The 16575-nt window shown below is 41.0% G+C and overlaps 1 protein-coding gene across 4 annotated transcripts in view; it reads right to left on the bottom strand.

Moving 5' to 3' along the window:
- LRRTM4 (leucine rich repeat transmembrane neuronal 4) overlaps nucleotides 1–16575 on the bottom strand; it is a 426277-nt gene that overhangs the window by 48161 nt on the left and 361541 nt on the right. The window lies entirely within an intron of this gene.

Raw genomic sequence — 16575 nt, 5'->3', positions numbered from 1 at the left:
TGCCAAAGTTGTGATAGTTGCTATGAGGCAGGCGAAAACCTGCAAGCCAGCCAATTGGCTTGCAGGAAAAATTCCTCCCTGGCCCCCAGTATGGTAACTGAGTAAACCATAGCAAGCTCCATAGGCAACGTGCCTGCTCCCCTACTGGGTTGTCCCCTAATGAACTGGATGGGGGGGAACCCCCCCACAGTGGCCAGCAAAGAGGGTGGCCTGAATCTGGCCACTCATTTAAATACATTGGAGGGGTGTAAGCTGGGGGTAGTCCTCATGCCCTTGCCCTTGCTTGGCGTCATGGGTGACTTGACTCTTGCCCACAGCAAGGTGAGTGGCACCAGGTGACCATCCCCTCCCCCAGCCATACTGGAATATGGTGGCCTCCTTGGAGCAGCTGCAGCTATGCCATGAGGCAAATACCGCTCCCCTAGAGTCCCAGGTGAGCAGATATTATCACACTGGATTTTCTCCTTGGTTCAAAATGTACAGCTTATTTCCCCACTTAAAAAAATGAGTGGGTTTGATGCCACTGTAAATCTCAACAGTCATCATGGCAAGACATTAAATTTTAAAGGTAAGATTGCTACCTGAAATGCACAACTGTACACTCCTCATCAGAATTTTCTCTTTAAGTAAAGCAGAATCTAGGAAGATAATGGAAACTAAACAGAGCATGAAAATAGTCAATATGGGATGTGATTCTAAGGCTTTTTACAGAAGATTATCTTTATGGAGCAACGAGAGTGATTTCCTGATGATAGCTGCGCTATCTTTCTTCAATCCTACCTGGATAACCATACAAGCATAACGAAGAGGAAAAGTGACTTGCTAGGGGTAGCAACTAAGACAGACATTCCTTCTTACAACAGATGAGATAAACAGGCAGAAAGATAAGACAGATCTGAGCCAACACTCATAGAATTGTACTGCACACCACATAGGATAGTAGAGCAACCTGCTTTCATCTCTCCCATTGAAACCAACAGGATGATAAAGTTCCACATTTTGGCTGAATCATGCCATGCCCATTATAGTACATGAAAATGTGTTCTTTCAAAACCAACTTTAAGGGAAAAGAAAATGATCCTGGAAAAGGCAGAGCATTCTCCTGGGGGATCACCCATCTCTCCCCCCAAACAAAACTAACTTGCTGCATTCAGATAGGTTCCAGTTGCAAGTAGTACACAATCAATCACAAATATCTACATGTTTTGACAGACAATTATTTATACAGGTATTCACAGAAAAATGTCATAACCCATTGCAAAACGTTCCTCGGTGATGCTTTGAGTAAAAATATTACTTGCTTCCAGTAATTCTACAGGTGCTAGCCAATGCATGCTTAATATGCAGAAACAGACACAGGAGTTACATTCATGGCATAAACTGAGCACGCTGTACTACTTTATCAATTGTGGCTCCCCCTGTCAAGTTGTGGCCCTCTAATGGCACAAGTCTCTAATAGCAGAGTATGCCTTCAAACTGGGCCAATGATACTAACTGCTTAGTTTGTTGTTGTCAGATGAGCCCTGCCAACTCAGGGAGTGACCAATGATATTCTTGCAGACTATATTCTGAACCTATGTTGTTCAGAGCTTTATAAATTGATACAAGGACCAGAATCTGGCTCAGCAGTAGATAGGCAGCTACTGCAGCTGTCTTAACACTGGAGTCATAAGTTCTTGACCAGATACCCCCATCAGCAGTCTGGCCACTTCAGCACCAGCTGGAGCTTCAGAACCAGACCCAAGGACAGCCCCACAAAGAGTGGCAGCGCAGACTGAGGCAGCCATCTCAGGTGGCAGAATCCAAGGAGTGCCACTGCAAGCACCACCACACACACACACACACACACACACACACACACACACTTTCCCATGCTGGAGAAGCAAGGAGAAGTAACAGTGGCTTCTGGGTTCCAGCAAGGTCTCGTGAAAGTCCTGTAAAATCTAGCTCTGACTTACTTATTGGGGACTCAGGAAGATCACATGAGGCCTCTGCAAGATCTTGTGGGGCTCTCACGAGATCTCACCAGAATCCACAAGTTGCCACTGCAGCCATTGAACATCATCATAATAGTGTGTTCGCTGGCCAGTCAGCTCACTATACCACCCAATCCAAAAATATTGTCATGGCCAGGAGTCTCCAGGAGAAAAGGCGTGTGATAAATCTGTATTTTACTGCAAGTTCCTGCTCCCTCTGTCACGATGAAAATAACATTTGTTGGTCTGTTGCCATGGTAGTGCTATTAGCTTGCTAGACCTATTAGAAACAGACATCTGTTCTGAACATGCTGAGAACTGTTTCTTTGAAGACCACACCTCCACACAGCTGATAGCAGGTTCAAATAATCAGGCAGGCAGCATAGAGTACTAGTTTAAGCAGTGCTACACTTCCTGGTTCGCTGTCCACACTTTATGATCTGAAAGAGTCCCATAGGGGTATTTATCTCATGAAATATTTCCCTGAACTTTAATTGGTATACAGTAGTACCTTGGGTTAAGAACTTAATTCATTCCGGAGGGCCGTTCTTAACCTGAAACTGTTCTTAACCTGAAGCACCACTTTAGCTAATGGGGCCTCCCGCTGCCGCCACACAATTTCTGTTCTCATCCTGAAGCAAAGTACTTAACCCGAGGTACTATTTCTGGGTTAGCGAAGTCTGTAACCTGAAGTGTCTGTAACCTGAAGCATCTGTAACCCAAGGTACCACTGTATGGACACCTAGGAAGGCTGTAGAGTGCAGATCACTGGTAGAATGATTTGTTGATTGAAGAAAATGACACTCACACAAACAACCTTGGGTGCCTCAAAAGGACAGCGAGCATGGTGGCTTTCAGATCACCTGATTATTGAGTCGTCACCTTGCTTATTTGTTTGCACAAAGTTTGCAGGCAGGTGAGACAATGGCAGCTATTTAATGAGCATTCTTTATTATTTGATTGCAGGGATGCTATATGACATGTGAGGAGGGAAGCTGGTTTGTTGTGTAGGAACACTGGATCAACTTTAGATGTACAGAATGTAGTTGAATCCCACCTGAAAATAGTGACAGCTTGGGGTGCAACCCATGACAAACATCTTGCATGACTGCAAAGAAAATGTCATTGACATTTTATCTACCTTTGGGTCATATTTGAAAGCAATTTCAGTCAGCAGCACCCCAATTTCAGAGACAGTAAATAGTTGCTTGGGCTGTTTCACTCATCCTGACTGTGGCTTGTCCACTGGCATCTGATTGGCTGCTGTGAGACCACAATGCTGGATTAAAAGTGACTTGGGTCTGATCAAACTGAGCTCCTCCTATGTTCTTAGGAAAATAGGAAAAATCTTAGAAAAATCTGTGCAGAAAGACCACAACAATTTCAGGGAATCTTCACAGATTCTTGACATATAAAGCACAACAGAAACTCAAGCAAATTAAAGTCTCTTCAGCAATTCAGCTGTTAATGAGGAAGCTTAAGCACAAAAGCACTCTCAGATGTGTGGCTGCTAATTAAGTGCCTCTTTTTGGTCTTAACTACATTTAAAAACCATTGTTTGGTTTGTGTTTCTTCTTTTGAAAATGTGATTATAGCAAACCTCTTCAAGAAAACATTACCACACTTTTAAAAAAAATTCCACACAACTTTCTTGACTCTTCCCAACACCTCTGAGGCTGTTAATTGAGCTCAATAGAGAACCAAAATAAATACTTCAGGCCAGAGAAACTAGACATAGAGACAACTAGGTCTTGAGCATTATTTATTTATTTAAAAAAGCAAGGTAATCTTACCATCGCTTTTCATTTGCACCTGTGATATCCCAGCCTGCTCTGAATTACTATAGAAATTGAGAATGAAGCTACTATATATATTTAGAACTTGCATTCTGTCTTGGATTATTTCACATGGTGAGTCTGTGGTTAGCAAAATCCCCGCCCACTCCTTCTTGTCAAAATATCACAGCTTGGGACCCACCTGACTTAAACGAAAAATTGCTTCCAATATCAACTTGCCCAAATGTTAAAATCATGTGCTGAGGTCCTGCACAGAGTGCCCCACAATCAGAAATCAGGTAGGATAGTTAGAAAAAAGGATTGACAATAAAACTGCCAATATCATAATGCCATTATATAAATCTATGGTGTGTACAGTTCTGGTAACCTCAGCCTAAAAAGAACTGGCTGTCAGGGCTATTTTAAGAGATTTTGTGTATTTCTTTCTTTGTGTTTGCTTCTCTTAGGTATTTTAATGCTTCCATATTTTTAAAGCTCTGGCTATTTTAGCCATTTCTGCACTCTACAGCTTTATTAATTTTGAATGTCTCATTGCATATATTTATTGCTACTCTTGATTTCAAGTTGTACTGTTAACTGTCCTGGGCAAGATGGGTGTGGTGTCACACAGGAAAATTGGCACCTTTTAAAACTAGACTTTGAATAGTGGAGAGAGGGGGAGGAGTTGTAGTCGCCTCTTCACCAATCCACATTGGTAGAGAGGAACAGCATGGGGGGCATTGTCGCTATGGAGGCCCCAAATTTTTCAGGTGGGTGGAAAGTTGTTGCCAGTGGTGCTCCCTCTGGCAGCATAAAGCTGGATACAAAGCCCCACAGATCTCCTAAGGAATGGCAAAAAGAAGTTCCTATCACCTTCCAACCTGGCTGAAGGGATGTGGATAGGGATGGGTTTTAATGTTCAGATTTCAGTGTGAACCTACCTAATTCACACTTCTCGAAACAATATCTGCACTGAAGTATGGCTACCCCTCAACATTTGCACCTCTCAGAATTTTCTGATCTTGTTCTCCAACCAAATGAGGTATACAAAAATGTGTGTATTGTGTGCTCAAAAATATAGTTGCAAAAAACAAACAGAGATGCATTATATTAGAGAAAATTATCGTGTGTCGAGGACCCCCAAGACACCCCTGAATAAAAACACGTTCACACATCATTTTTGTTTTGGTTTTTGGCATAATTTTGGCCACAACTTTATTGAATTACAGTATGAGTGGTTGCTTAGGCATTGGTTAGCGACTATCTGTTCCCACTTGGAAGTAGGAACAGAACTGACAACCACACCCGTGCGGAAGTCAGTAAGGGTATGCAATTTTGGGGAGAGGATAAAGCTGGGTGTCAGGCTCACACCTCTCCCCAAATGCTCCCTGGGGCTCTTGCATGGCCCTAGCCCTTTGTCAGGGATACGGATAAAAGCATGGCGAGCCCCTGAATTCCTTTAACAGAATACCCTTGCAGCAGCAGCATTGGAGGGCAGGCACAGCCGACCACATCCCCTCCACCAACCAAAAATTAACCAATGCCTAACTGCAACTTACAAGTTGTGACGATTTGCTACGCAGTAGGCAAAACCCAAATGGCACCAGCCAATTGGCCAAATGGTAAAATTCCTACCAGGCCCCTGCTCCAAAGCAGACAACCCCATGACAGGCATAGCAAGGTCAGCGCAAACAAACCCTAAATAAAGGGAGGGTGGGCGGGTATATCTGATGTGCACAGCGAAAAGAAGAAGCTCAACGCTGCACACAAGGACCTATATATAACACCCCCATCTATCAGATAAAATTGGAACAATCAATTTCCCCCAGCAACATTGGAGGTGCCCAATCAAATTCGTGGCCATCCAAACTAACCCGCCCAGCAACAGGGGATGTCATGGTTGCTCCCACCGCAACACGTGCTCTCCATGAAGGAGAACCCGCTTTGGCACAAATGTCTATGGAAGGGGGAAAATGCACTTAAATACTGACACATTTTCATAAGGCCTTTCTGCAAAAAGCAAATCACAAACTGATGCAGAAATGTGGAGAACTCAACTCAAGACTGGAAAAATAAGAAACTGGGGGAAACTGAAATTGACAGCTTTGTCTACCCCTAGCTGCAGATGCGGGTGGCGCTGTGGGTAAAACCTCAGCGCCTAGGACTTGCCGATTGCATGGTCGGCGGTTTGAATCCCCGCGGTGGGGTGAGCTCCCGTCGTTCGGTCCCAGCTCCTGCCCACCTAGCAGTTCGAAAGCACCCTTAAGTGCAAGTAGATAAATAGGTACCGCTTTATAGCGGGAAGGTAAACGGCATTTCCGTGTGCTGCTCTGGTGCCAGTTTGCTGGAGCAGCATCGTCACGCTGGCCACATGACCTGGAAGTGTCTGCGGACAGCGCTGGCTCCCGGCCTCTAGAGTGAGATGAGCGCACAACCCTAGAGTCTGTCAAGACTGGCCCGTACGGGCAGGGGTACCTTTACCTTTACCTGCAGATGAAGCAAAAGTGGTATAGCTCAGTGGTAGAGCATCTGTTTTGCACGCCCCCTTTCCAATCCCTTGCATCTCCAAGTAAAATTGAGAGAGTTGTCTGAAATCCTGGTGAGTCAGTGCCAGTCACTGTTGACCATGCTGACCTTGAGGGACAAATGATGTGATCCAGAGTAAGACAGCTTCCAATGTCCTTATCCTCTGCTGCAGATCTCCCCCTTCCACGTATTTAGGATTGCTCTGCCCATTGCAGTAGGGTGTGGGTTGCAATAGGGGACTGTGCCAAAGTCTCTCTCTCTCACACACACACACACACACACCAGGTATAACTGTATAGTCACACGCCACCCCGATTTCCACCAAGGGTCCCAGGTTCTCACTCAGGGTTCTGTTTCCATTGGGAAGATTGAAGCACAGCAGTGTATTTAAGAAATTTGTTTTATATTACACCAAGATAAGCTTCAAGTCTTCAATGGAAGAGGTGCAGAACATCAAACCCTAAGAGTGTCTCTCATTGCCCCTTTCATAACTTCCGCAAGCTTGGGTCCAACATAGCAGTCAGGCATGGCTGCTGGTCTCTCAGTTGCAGCCAGCAGCCAATATGGTTCTGACCTCCAGTCCCTGCATGGAGTTCTGGCCTGCCCAGCAGTTCAGGGAGCTCTGGCTGTTGTTCGCCTTCTTTCCCAGCCCATCCCTTGCCATAACTCTAGCCTCCTGCCAAAGGACACTCCTTCCTGTCACCTCTCACCCCTCCCCATCACCTTGGTCCCCTGCTAATTCTCCTGCCTCTGTCCATTCTTCTTTATTTTGCATTGCCAATGCTCTAGTATTCTTTCTTAATGGCTCTGCCTCTAGCTAGCAGACCAGGCTGGTTTGCATAAGCCAGCCCAGGGATTCTTTGTCACAGTTCAGGAGAACTGCTCCAGCCTGTATTTTTCCCTTCAATATCCTAAATATTATCTAGATTATGACATTCACTAATTTATTGGGTTTAGGCAGGGACTCCCCACCCTACAAATTTATAAAGGTATAATAAATATTGATGTGAAATATTTGGTGGATATTCAGGGACAATTTAAGATATTTAGGGAATCTCAGTGTGTATTTTAAATCTAGATTTGCAACTGGTAATTTTGGGAAAGTAGCTCATTTCCACTTTAGTCCCATCTGTCTTTTGTTGCTATCCCCAGCGGAAAAGATAAAAGGTATGAAGCCACTGACCCGAACAGGCCCTATTTCTCACTAGAATCCTCTGCCCAGCAGCAGCAGCAGCAGCAGTGGACTGTGACTGATAATCATACCATGGTTATTTCATATATTATAGACAATAGGTTCTCAATGAACAATTTACCAACAGCTACCACTTCAAGAATAATTAAGTAATTAATTATATTTTCTAATCTATTAAGCCTTGATTGCTTATCAGAGCATTCAAACGCAACATTTTCCTCTTGTCAGTTCCAATTAATTTTGTACTTTAAGAAAGAGAAAGAGAGAGAGAAGGGAAAAAAACCAATAAGGAAGCTTAATGATCATGCATTTCCCCCATTGAAACCGTAGGTTCATTTAGGCAACGCTGGCATTGTAAATTGGTAAAGGATAATGTTCTGCAAAGAGTTTTCGGGTGACTAAAGAAATATGATAGCAGAGAAAAAGGCAGCGAGAAAAGTGAAGAAAAGTGCAGCAGGAACACTGGGCAATGGTGAAAATACAATATAGCTCAGTGGTGCAGGGCACACTTTGCATGATGCAGTTTCAATCTCAGGCTTCTCCAGTTAAAAGGAACCAGCAGTAGATGATGGGAAAGACCCTGGAACAGCTTTTCCCAGCTTTGGGTCCCCAGATGTTTTGGGATTACAGCACCAAATTAATGAGAACCAGGTGTGTAAAAATTAGTCCAGTCAGAAATTTCTTAAATGAAGGCAGGATCTACTTCCTCCTTTCTCTTGGACTTAATTACAGGTGCCACATGGTCTTGTGGGAAGTAATTGGGAGGGAATTGCTCCTCCTTGTTACAAGAGCTTTGGGTATGAGAATCTGACAACCCCACCATGGCCCTGCCAGCCAGTGTTCATTGCATAGCTGTCAAGTGTCCCTTATTCCAGCGCCAAGTCCCGCTGCTGTCCCTTATTGATGGATGTCCCTTAAATGACCCTTAAATGATGTCCCTTAAATTTCAAAGGAAGCAGCTCCTCTCCCTCCCTCCCTCCCTGCCGGCTGGCCAGGGAGGAGGGAGGCTCTAACTGTGTTGCTTGGCTGTGTTGCTCACCCAATAAGAAGTCTAAGAACGACTGGGGGGTGGAGCTTGCATGCCTTGTGTGTGGCTAGTTAATGCAAGCTGAGGGGTTTTTTGAATGCTGGACGCCATTTTATTGCACGTGCTGCTGCAAACTTTGCAGTGCAAATCCGGGCCGGGGAGCCATCTTAAGTTGAGGCTGCATAGGCCTTGTGGTGCATGTGATTCAGATTCTATTCAGTTGAACCTCTGGTTACAAAGTTGGTTGGACAGTGTTCTGGAAGCTACCAGCATGAGTTTGACCAGACTGCAGGAGGACAGGAAGACTGGAGTGCCTGGAACAGGTGAGGCTGCAGGTCCCTTATTTTGGCTGCTGGTCCCTTATTTTCAAGGCTGCTGGTCCCTTATTTTCAAATCTGTAAGTTGACAGCTATGGTTCATTCCAGCATGCATGCCAAGCCTGAACGACAACATCCAAATGACACCTCTCCCCAAAATAAAGCCAGTTGAGGGTGACAAAATAATGCCCTTAACTCAATAGTGCCTCAGGTAATTATCCCATGATGTCTTAGATTCTCTTTCCTGTCCAGACTAAAAGCCAATTAAACTAAGCAGGAAAAGCTCCACTCCTAAGAAATCTCAACAGTGTGTTAAGTAAGCATAAAAATAGGACTCCCAAGGTTAATCAGGTGCTTCCTAATAAATTCCTACTCAGCCCCCAAGCAGGTGACTAGCAAAGCCCACTTCAAAGGGAAGATGCTTCAACGAAGAAGAAGGTGGAGCCTCCTCACAGTTCCTTCCCTATTGACCTTCAGGGGTGGGGGCAGCACTGACGGAACAGTCAGAAAGTCCACCCATAATAGAATCCTGATTCTCATATTAGACTAGAACAAGGGTAGTTGATGCCCTCCAAATGTTATTGGATTCTAATGCCCATCCCTACCAATTGGCTGTGCTAGCTGAGGATGATGAAAGATGGAGTCCAGCAATATTTAGAAGGTACCATGTTGGCTATCTCTGGTCTAGGAGGTACTGGTCAGGACAGTTAATATTGGAATTTGGAAAGACAGAATTTCACAAGTATCCCTCAAAAGACAGGATTGCTCGGGTGCAAGAATGGGATGGCAGAGAGAAAGTATCTTACTTCTTCTACCATGACAATTCAGTTCTGGCATGGGTTGGGAATTATAAATTAAGCTTAAGTTTGAACTCCTAGTATTTACATATAAAGAAAGTTGATGCCCTTGCTTAAATCCAAGCCCTCGTGTCATTTTGTCACTGCTGTGCCCACACACAAAGAATCAGCAGATAAAAGGAATCTGAGTCTATAAGGAGTCTTCACCTTTTACACAGACGATACACTAGTTTCACAAATAGTTGAGCTGTTCACTTGTACAGCTAACCACATGCAACATGTGCACAGCCTGTGTACACATTAGCTAAGTTGTGCAAATCAACAAATGTGCACTCTTTCACACAAGCACTTGTACATGTACATGTACACATGGTACCTGCAGTCAGTGTAACTTGTGAACAAGCCTGTGTAACTCACCATCTCACTTTAGTGCATATTCAATCCAAGGAGTTACAGGCTCTTAACATAATATTAGCAGCCTGTTGCTGCCTACGGGGTATGAGATGGTCTTGGTGTTAACCCTTATAATCTCCCACTTTTCCACATGCAATCAGCATGATTACTGCCACCACTTTCCATACCCATTTTTTTTTTAATTTCCATCCAAAGTACCTTGCAAATCATCACTCTGAATATTATTCAAATTAATTTCCAAATATAGGATGGGAACACATTTGTTAACATTATTCTTCTAACTGCAGTGAAATTTTGGGAATAATTAAGGAAGAACTTAATGAGCTGGAATTGCATTGGCTTCATATTTGCCTTTCATCGAGATTTTAGTTGTATTGTGTGCGTAGGGGATGCCACAATGAGAAAAGAAAAGATCATCCATCTTATTGATAGCAAATGTATGAGATGACTGTATTTGAGAGCAAGTGTTCTTCTTGATGCAAAATCATTCACTCTAATGCTACTTTTTTAAAAAAAATACCCACAGAAAGACAACGGGATACAGAATCTAAGATAACAACAAACTCATTTAACATGACACAGTGATTTCTTCATGCATTTCATTTATCATTTCATACATATGATCAGTGTGTTCAAATAAAATACAGGGGAACATGTTTTCTATACTATTTCAATGTCTATTTGAGTGATCAAGTGATACAAAGGGATGGATTCTGCCCCCCCCCATCTCAATCCCTATTTGTAATGAAGAACAATGCTTATCGTACTTTTGAGTTTTCAGAAATGGAGAATATTGTGACATGCTCCAGCGCTATGGTAACAGTGAGCAGAAGAGTATCTTGGAAAGACAACTCTTCTGGCAGTTGCTATGGGATATTTAAAATCTAGCCCGAACTGACAGAATCTCAGGTTTTTATGGTTCCCTCCAAAAGACCCTAATCAGTAAATTGCAAGGAACTGAGCCTGGTTTATCTAACCTCTAAAGAATAAAGTGTCGCATCATCCCTAATAGGTTTCCAGAGTCAGCGGCTCGCAAGCTCGATGCAAAAGGTTGCTCCGCCATTTCCTCTGGCTACACCTGTCATTCTCTTGATTGACAGTCAGCTATTCTCTGGCTAACAATGACTATCCACTACATCCTGATAGAATTACACTTGTGATGTAGTGAGATTAGTTTTCTGCTTCAGCTCCTTCCTTCCTCTCTCTCCATAAAGTTATCCCTTTGTAAAAAAATAAGATGTTAAAAGATAAAGAGCCAAAAAGTGGGCCTTGTTTCAATGTTACAGGGCCAAACTCCCTCAAAATGAAGCCAGCATAAATTGTCAATAATACAACTGATTGCAAATTATGCCAAATAAAAACTCAAATATTATGCTGGACAATTGGGTCCAACATAAATGTCACAAAATGGTGACAAGCTGCCTACTATTCACTTGCCTCCACAGGAACCCATGTGCGTTGCTTAGGCTGTGGTACAGATCTGAGTTACAAAACGGTTTAATTTCTCAGAAATACTCTGCCTCTGGCTATCACATATTATTAGAGATGTTAAATTCTCGAGGATAACCTTTTGGAGAATATTCTAGGGAATATTCTTGAGAATATTCTTGTTTAATGAAAATATTTGAGAATTTTCATTTAAAATAGTAGAATAATCATTTCAATGCATTGAAAACGATATAATTAGTCAATATACATGTCTATTGATGGGTAAACTTGTTCAGATGGCAACAAAAAAACTGTAGAGATACTTTTATTCAATGGGACAATGCAGTGAATTCACATTCTTTGATTTTTTGCACCAAACTTGAAATTGAAAATTCAACGTGAATGACTCACCATGAATACTTGTCACTTCCAAGTATCAAATTAAAAAGTAAAACATGTTTTATAGTTAAAGTTAAACCATTCTAAGGTGATGGCACCAGTAATTGTCATGTTAAGGTTTGGTATAAGGAAACTCAGTAGTTAAATCATATTTCATTCTTCCATTAAAACATGTACATGTTACAGGACAAGTCAAAAAATACAACTGGCATGTTAAGGATTTTTTAAATGTGGGTTGTAAAACTGGGTCTTACATTAGAATTTACAGTTTGTGGAGAATATTCTCCATAGAATTTTCTAGCAGAGAATATTCTCATTCTCATTCTTACCTCACATCACTACATATTACATTCAGTGCTGTAAGTGTGAAATATGTGTGCACAATTGTTGGGCTGGATATTTATTCACAAATAATGTTCAAAAAGTATACAGTATATGTACTTCTATGAACAATGGTTGAGCTGTAGAATCAACAAGTGTACACTCTTTTGCACAAAGGATGCATTCAGACAGCACTTTTTCTATTTTCCTGACACTTCCTTTCCAGATGATTTTTGTGTTTTTTCCCCAGAAGCATTAGCATTATAACCAGGAAAACTAATGCAATGAACCCCACATCTGATTGCACTCAAATGCTTGTCTATGTGTACAAAACAGTTTGTACCTGTACAGTGTGTGAAGAATCTATTTGTGTACAGATTGTACACTCACTAAGTATGTTGTGTGACCACCCTTTTTGTTTACAAAAGTACTCATATTGTACACTCATTTAATGTAACATGTGAACCCCCTAAAAATATAGGATATGCCCATTCTATTTATGCTTTTGCACATTGAAGGCATTTGATTATCTGGCCCTTCATGCAGCTTGATAATTTTTGAGAAGAGTAATGTTGTAGATACACGTCTCATCACACCTGTCTCAGTCTGTGAGAACCTTGGATTTAAGTTATAAGTTATAACCATGATTAAAATATTACTAGTTTGATTCAAGGTGGTTTCAAGCATTGTACATTCTATTGTGTGATTTAGACAACTTTTGTGGAGCAGGAGTCCCATATATTATAATATAATATAATTTAAAGCAATTCTTTAAGCTACAAGATCAAAAGAATATAACAAAATAATTAAAAGTCCAAGTGGAATGACAGAAAACAATAAAAAATACAGAGAATACTGAATAAACCCATGAATATAGCTAAAACATCATAAAAATTATTCAAACAATAAAATGTAACTAAAGAAATTAGTCATAATCCTGCTCAAACAAGTCAAGCCTGTAATATCTTTCACAAGAGATCATTTTCCTTTTAATAAACTGGTGCCAAATTTGCTTGCAGCCTTGGCAAACTTGACACCTTGCAGTATGTTTCTGCAAGGTGTTTTCTCTCTCTTGGCAACCAAATAGAGGGCTTGGGTTTAATTTCCCTGTTCAGATTTCTCTGTTTTATGTATATGTTTGGTTATACATAGGGATGGGGGAGAAATGTATGTACCATATTTTTCGCTCCAAAAGAAACACTTTTTTCCTCCTAAAAGTAAGGGGAAATGTCTTTGCGTCTTATGGAGCGAATGTGTGGTCAATTGCTGGGTCCCTTTCCAGCCCCACCCCCTTGCCCAGGCTTCCATTCTTTTTTTTTTTTTTATAATATATTTATTAAAGTTTTCAAATAAAGCATATATTAGATAAGCACTTATCATTATCCATTTAACATCTCTCAATTGTTACATGGGACTCCCCCACACCTCCCGCATACACTTACATCATTATTAAATTAATTTCAAACAAATTATCATTTAACTCATCTTAATTAATAATCTTAATTTGGTTTGACATATAATTCAGCCTTAAATCTAATTTAATGGTAGACAATTGTCTGCACTGGCATCCAATTCAGCACTCAGCCAAATTACAATATTTTTGTAAATAAATCTTAAATTTCCTCCAGTCTTCTTCCATCCTTTCTTCTCCCTGGTCTCGAATTCTGCCGGTCATCTCGGCTAATTGCATATAGTCCATCAGTTGCATCTGCCATTCTTCCACAGTGGGTAGCTCCTGAGTTTTCCAATTCTTGGCAATTAATATTCTTGCTGCTGTTGTTGCGTACAAAAAGAATGTTCTGTCCTCTTTTAACACACTCTGGCCGACAATACCCAGGAGAAAGGCCTCTGATTTCTTAGTAAAGGTGTATTTAAACACCTTTTTTAATTCATTATATATCTTCTCCCAAAAGGCCTTCACTCTAGGGCAGGTCCACCAGAGGTGAAAAAATGTTCCTTCATTTTCCTTACATTTCCAACATTTGCTATCAGACGAATGGTATATTTTAGCCAGTTTAACAGGGGTCATGTACCATCTATACATCATTTTCATCACATTTTCCTTCAACGCATTACATGCAGTGAAGTTCAGCCCAGAGGTCCACAACCTTTCCCAATCTTCAAACATAATATTATACCCAATATCCTGCGCCCATTTTATCATTGTTGATTTTACCATTTCGTCATGTGTGTTCCATTTCAGCAGCAAGTTATACATTCTTGAAAGTACCTTAGTCTTAGGTTCTAACAGTTCAGTTTCTAACTTTGACTTTTCCACTTGGAATCCTAGCTTTTTGTCATTTTTAAACACTTCTTTAATCTGAGCATAGTGTAACCAGTCTCGCACTTTGTCTCTCATCTTTTCTAAACTCTGCAATTTCCAGTTGTCACCATCCTTTTCTATTATCTCCCAATATTTTGGCCAGTTGGCCTCCATATTGGCTCTTTTCCGAGCCTTAGCCTCCAGGGGTGACAGCCACCTCGGAGTTTTATTCTCCAGTAAGTCTTTATATTTTGTCCAGACATTAAAAACTGATTTTCTGACAATATGGTTCTTGAAGGCCTTATTTATCTTAGCTTTATCATACCATAAATATGCATGCCATCCAAACGCATTATTAAAACCTTCCAAATCCAAGACATCCGTATCTTCAAGAAGTAACCAATCTTTTAACCAGCAGAAAGCTGCAGCTTCATAATACAACTTTAAATCTGGCAGGGCAAAGCCCCCTCTTTCTTTCGCATCTGTTAATATTTTAAATTTGATTCTGGGCTTTTTGCCCTGCCAGACAAATTTAGAAATATCTTTCTGCCACTTCCGAAAGCACTCTGTCTTGTCTACAATCTGCAGTGTCTGAAACAAAAATAACATTTTTGGCAATACATTCATCTTGATGGCAGCTATTCGGCCTAACAAAGAAAGTTTTAGTCTTGACCAACTATCCAAGTCTCTCTTAATCTCTGACCAACATTTTTCATAATTATCTTTAAATAAACTCAGATTTTTTGCTGTTATGTTTACCCCTAGGTATTTAACTTTTTTAACCACATTTAGTTCTGTCTCTTTCTGAAGCTGTTCCAACTCAGTATCTGTCATGTTTTTCCCCAAAACTTTAGTTTTTTGCTTATTTAACTTAAATCCTGCCACTCGACCAAAGTTTTGAATCAGTTGTAGTACTCTTTTCAAACTAGACTCCGGCTCCTGTAATGTCAGAACTAGGTCATCTGCAAAAGCTTTAAGTTTATATTGTTTCGCTCCGACCTGAATCCCTTCCACCAACCGGTCCCCCCTAATCATATTCAGGAGCACTTCCAGAACCGAAATAAACAGTAATGGGGAAATCGGGCAGCCTTGTCGTGTACCTTTTTCAATTTTAAACTCTTCTGTAACCACATTGTTAACTATCAGTTTAGCCTTTTGTTCTGAATATATTGCCTCAATCCCGTTCTCAAACCCCCGTCCCACTCCCATTTCTTTTAAATTCCCCTTCATAAATTTCCAAGAAATGTTGTCAAAGGCTTTCTCCGCGTCTATAAAAATTAAAACTGCTTTAGTGTTTATGTTTGTTTGTAAAAGTTCCAATATGTCTATGATGTTCCTTGTGTTAGTAAACATATGTCTGCCCGGGAGAAAGCCTGCCTGGTCTTTATGGATTATCTCACTTAAAACTTTCTTAAATCTTCGTGCCAAAACATCTGCAAATATTTTGTAATCCACATTTAAAAGGGAGATGGGACGGTAATTCTTGAGTTGTGTCTTTTCAGTTTCTGACTTTGGAATCAATGTGATAAATGCTTCTTTCCACGATTCAGGCGCCTTCTTCCCCTCCATTATTTCATTACTGACCTCCAACAAAGGTTGTATCAAATAATCCTTCAATGTCTTATAGTAGTTAGAGGTCAGTCCATCTGGCCCTGGTGATTTGCCCTGTTTCAGACTCAGGATGGCCTGTTCAATCTCTTGTCGTGTTATTTTGCCATTTAAAATTGTTCTATTTTCTTCTGATAGCTTTGCTAATCCATTTCTCTCCAAAAATTGTGTAATCTCTATTTCATCTTGTGGCCCTTGAGTATATAACTTTTTAAAATACCTCTGGAAGCACTTTCTAATCTCTCCCGGGTTCTGAATGTTCCTTCCTTCAACCTCTAAGTTTGTTACTGTATTTAATCTTTGTCTCCTTTTCAACTGCCAAGCTAGCAGTTTCCCACATTTATTTGCCGATTCAAAAGTTTTTTGTTTCATTGTTTTAATCTTCCATTCTATTTCCTGATTTATCAGCTTGGAATATTGCGCCTGATAAAGTTTGATTTCTCTCAGAATCGGTTGGGACTTCGGGTTAGATCTTAACTTCTTCTCCAACTCTTTGATACTTTCCAGAATTTTATCTTTCTTTTCATTTTGC

This window comes from Podarcis filfolensis, assembly GCF_964270895.1.
Source record: "Podarcis filfolensis genome assembly, chromosome: 15".
NCBI classification, from domain to species: domain Eukaryota; kingdom Metazoa; phylum Chordata; class Lepidosauria; order Squamata; family Lacertidae; genus Podarcis; species Podarcis filfolensis.
The sequence above is the reverse complement of the archived record's forward strand: the minus strand, read 5'-3'. Positions and strand labels throughout refer to the sequence as shown.